The sequence below is a fragment of the Pinus tabuliformis genome, chromosome 1_1 (genome assembly GCF_031772625.1).
Source record: "Pinus tabuliformis cultivar Carrire ecotype Pingquan chromosome 1_1, CPIR1, whole genome shotgun sequence".
Classification (NCBI taxonomy): domain Eukaryota; kingdom Viridiplantae; phylum Streptophyta; class Pinopsida; order Pinales; family Pinaceae; genus Pinus; species Pinus tabuliformis.
Window position 1 is genome coordinate 701072431 of NC_142297.1, and position 4693 is coordinate 701077123.

Genomic DNA, 4693 nt, shown 5'->3' on the forward strand with positions numbered 1-4693 from the left:
CATAGTGTTATTTTCTTCTGAGCTTTCGACCATGTTGACATGTACATATAAATTAAAATTAATTGGTTTGTAGCTCAACCTTGGTCATCCTTCCAGAGCTCATACACATGATACCAAGGCCTAGTATCAATATATTCATGGCATATTCTGATAGTTATTTATATTCAAAGAGGGATTTAACCACCCTTTCAAACTCAGACCATTTATGCCATATACTAGCACATAACAATCAGGAATTCATATGCCATTTAGAACAGGAAATTAACATAAAAAAAAAAAATATCAGTATTATTTACCATCATTCACCCATTATTTCATTAAAACATAAGTAAAGACTCACTAACACCTAATTTATTTTTTTTGAATTACAAGGAGTACATATTCATTTACCTATGTATATTGATATTATAGAATTCAACATACACATATATTGTCCAGTGACACCATAAGATTATTTTTCCTATATTCTTTGTAGCATTTTTTGTCACTTATATTCTAATTTGTCCAAAACATTAAAAAAGATTTGTTTTCTAATTTCATCCATATAGGTTATGGGCCGGACTATTTTTTTTTTTCTTAACTTACTCATATATATACAACCTTCAATTTCTTTTTTTTCTTAACTTACTCATATATATACAACCTTCAATTTATACACATATATGTTATGTTGTTCCATCTTATCATTGAATCTTGTAAAAACTTCCAACCTTATAATATTTCAAGGCATTAATTGAATAAAGCATGTGGTTTAATATTATGATAGACGTGTTGTATGTCTTTATATAAAATATGGACCTTTGTCCATTTCATAATTGGTATTGAAAGCATGTGATACTAATCATTAGATATGATTGTAAACTCATGTTATACCTTTACACTATGTTATTCTCAATGATTTAATAGTTTTCCCATTATAAACGTCATGATTTCATTTGAAATGTTGCCACAATCTATTTTATTGTTTTATTATGATTTTGGCCATATAAAGGGCGTTGTTCCTCTCGTTATTTGTGAAAGTGGTATTAACTTATTACACTTATGTAATGTTTATGTCAAATTCCATATGGTAAATGTGACTTATGTAATGTTTATATCAAATTCCATATGGTAAATGTGAGGCTTATGGATAGTTCTACTCCTACAAGTGGAGCTTATCCTTGAAGCCATGTATGGTGTATCAATCTAACACATTAATGGTTAAAATTATATATTTTAACTCAGCAAAAAAAAATTGCATTAGGGTTTTTATGGTGATGATAATGACTTTGTTGAGTTTTTACTATGTCACATTCATTTCACCAGAGTCCTTTTCCGGTCATACCACTCTGTGGCTAAGATTTCAACGATATTTCTTACCAAGTGTTATGTGGTTTCCCTCTTTTCGATGTTATTTTTCACCATCTGTTCTTTAAGAACTATTGAATTCATGCTCTATCAAGTGGAACATGTTCCTCTGCAACAATTCAAAATTTGTGACAAAGGTATGCTCTATTTAAATTTTATTTATGACATTTGTGTTATGACTTCATGGCTAAATGTCATTGTTTAATTTGTGCATAACGCCTTCTCTTTTATTTTATGTTTGCAAAATAATAAGGGTTCTCTGCTACATAAAGGGTTTAGTTTCTAAATTCCAATTTCACTTATCCGTCGAGGTCTTCATTCAAGGAATTATCATGTAGGGGATTGTTTAGAATATTATATGCAGAGTCTCCATCCTTCTTAAGTTCTTCATTTTCCAGGAGCTCACCCTTGTTACCTATTTAAAATTTCTATATCTTTTTCACAATATCATTGCTCTCTTTAAAGTTTTACTCTTGGTCTTTCTATTCAATTTATTTAATCGTCCGGATGTCATAGGTTTGGTCTTAGACTATTGCTATCTAGTAAAGGCCAAAGGTGTACAATATTCCTTATTTGAATAGCTGTATCAGTCTTGATATCAAAATATTAAGGGAAATTTGTCTTTTGTTATTGTTCCTATTTTAAGGTTAGTGTTGATGTATTATGTCTTCATACCTTTGATATATTCTTTTTTCTTACAGAAAGAGGGTCATTGTTGTTGTGCATTAGTTCTTTTCTTAGTCTGCTTATGTGTTAATACATATATCATTTTTGTTTCTCTTTACAACTATACCAATTCATTATCGCAAACCCTTAGTAGTTACTCTGGTTCTTTATTTTGAATTACTAATTACATATTTTGGGTTATTCCAACCATAACCCAATTGGGGTTCAGTCTCGCTTTCAAACCCTAAGGCTTTTAACTATACAACAATTCATTATTATTAAAATTGATGTTTCATTAATTTTCTATTTAAACATGTTGGTCTCTATAGCCATTTTATTATAGGTCATTTATCCATTTTTCTATAAGAGGATAGTAACAACAATGGATAGATATAGTTTAATTATTTGCTATTATTAATGTCCATCTGTAATAATTTATTATTCCTAGCATCCTTGGTGTTTTATATAGTATATTTTCTTCTTATTATTACACCCAAGCTTTAACTTATTTTAATCCTTCTTAATTAAAATATTATATTGACTATTTTAATTTCACTGTACAGCAAAACATGTATGCGAAAATTACAACCAAAGCTTATTTAGGTGACTTATCGTCCTCCATTAATTTTATAGTAATATTTTAGCACCTTTTGTGTCTTTCTTTAAGATCATTTATCAAAAGTTCCTAACACATACATGTGTTTATTTTTTTATAGGTATGATTTTCGCTCGTGAGGGAAGAATCTTACAAATGTATTCAAACTATATGTCCTTCTTGTTTACCGATTCATATCTCTATTTTAGCAAGTCGAGGTTTCCAACTCTTGATCCTATCTCCTATTTCGGCTAGATTTTCCTCTGCTCAAGGGCTAGAGTACCAAGTGATTTGGATTTTGGATTTTCTATCATAAATTTTTTATGCCTCTCATGCCATATACTATCCTTTGACGGTTTATTTTTGGATTTTAATGTTTTAAAAAGGCTATAAGCCTATTTCTTTATTGGATTGTTAAGTACCATAGAATAGACTTATTTTTGTCTGCATAAATATTATTTTTTTATACATTTTCTATAGCTACATAAGGCCTTTGAATTCTAAATTTCCATTTTAAAATTATTAAGTTTTTACTACCAGTTCTTTCTCAATTAAACTCGCATGTTCTTCATTTATAAATAAAAATTCTACTGGAAAATTTCAAAAGTTGTTATAGTTCTATTCCAATATAGTTTTCCCATATAACTCATATCTCTATTATTTTCAAGTCAAAAATCCCTATTCTAATAAGGTCCTTATATAAAATAACTTGTATACATAGTTATATTTTCAAGTCTTCTATATCAATTTTAGTCGGTATATGATATAAATTCTTCTAATTTTCATTTATGTATACATATATTAGTATTATTCATATACTCTTTTTACGTTGTAATTATGTTTGTATATATTCTAAAAAGCATCTCTGATATAGAGTTAATCTATCAGTTCTGGTATCTATAAATAATATATATCTAACCCAAATTTGTCTCGTAGTTAACATTTATTCTACCAACAGACTTATTGAATAAGTCTCTTCCTCTAACCAAAACAATAAGTATAGTAATTTAAACAATCAGAAATTTTTTTACAAGATAATCGATATTCCTTGAATCAGGGATTTTTCTATAGAAAAATATCAAAAAATTGTAATAGAATATTTATCTTCCATTTGTATTTGCATGCAAATCATAAATAGAATATGACAATGAAAACTTAATAAACCAAATAAAATATATAACCAGGTCCCACCCTCTTCATATAAAACAATTAAATATAAAGTTAGAGATATTGATTTGATATAAGTTTTTCTTTTCTGGGAAATTAATTGTTGGATATTTGGATCCTCCAAACCATGAAAATGTTACACAACCAATGCCCCCCCGAGCAGCTAGGTTTTCAATTCTTCTTTTTCCTATCTTCTGCTGCTTTCTTCTCCATAGTCTTTATTCTTTCTCAAAATAATCAGACAAAAGCTAGTAAAAACAACAAATATTACCTCATCTACCACTCTTCTTTGGTTAATAACTACCTCCACCTCACCAACAAGTGCCAGGTATTTATTTTCTCATAAATGATCTCTTGTTTCCCACTCTTGAGGACAACTTATTGTCTTCTAGGAAACAATTAATTGGCCAATATCATAATTCCTTAATTAAATATAATCACCTAGATTAGATGCCTAGGACTTCTTAATGGGTAATAACACTTCCTCAATAATTGCAACATTTATCTCTTTCAGCCATTTGTAATCAATAATTAATTTCCCATTCTTTTCACTATTCACAAAATAAAAACATATAATTACATCTGTACATCAGATATTATCATCATTAAATTTTGTTGGTAATTAAAGTGTTCATTTGTCTTTTAATGTAATATACTTTAACCAGAAATAAGTGTATGCATATTTAATTACAAAATCATTAATCTAAGTGATATGATATCCTCCCCCACTTTAATTTGACACTGTCTTGGTGTCTAATCAACAACTTTTTCCAGAAATGATTTCCAATTTTTATCAAAACAAATATGGATATGTTTCTTTGAAAGCATCATCCAACTCCCAAGTTGCTTCTTCCAGGGTAAATTTTTTCCATTAAACCTTCAACTAAACGATATATCCATTCTGGAGTGTAAATACCC

General features: G+C 28.6%; 1 long non-coding RNA gene across 1 annotated transcript; it reads left to right on the forward strand.

Annotated features, from left to right (window-relative positions):
• Window positions 1-2573: 2573 nt before the first annotated feature.
• Window positions 2574-3014, forward strand: LOC149215436 (uncharacterized). The gene is made up of 2 exons (XR_016250486.1): window positions 2574-2616; window positions 2730-3014. It is a non-coding gene; the product is annotated as an uncharacterized LOC149215436 (long non-coding RNA).
• The last annotated feature ends 1679 nt before the right edge of the window (window positions 3015-4693 follow it).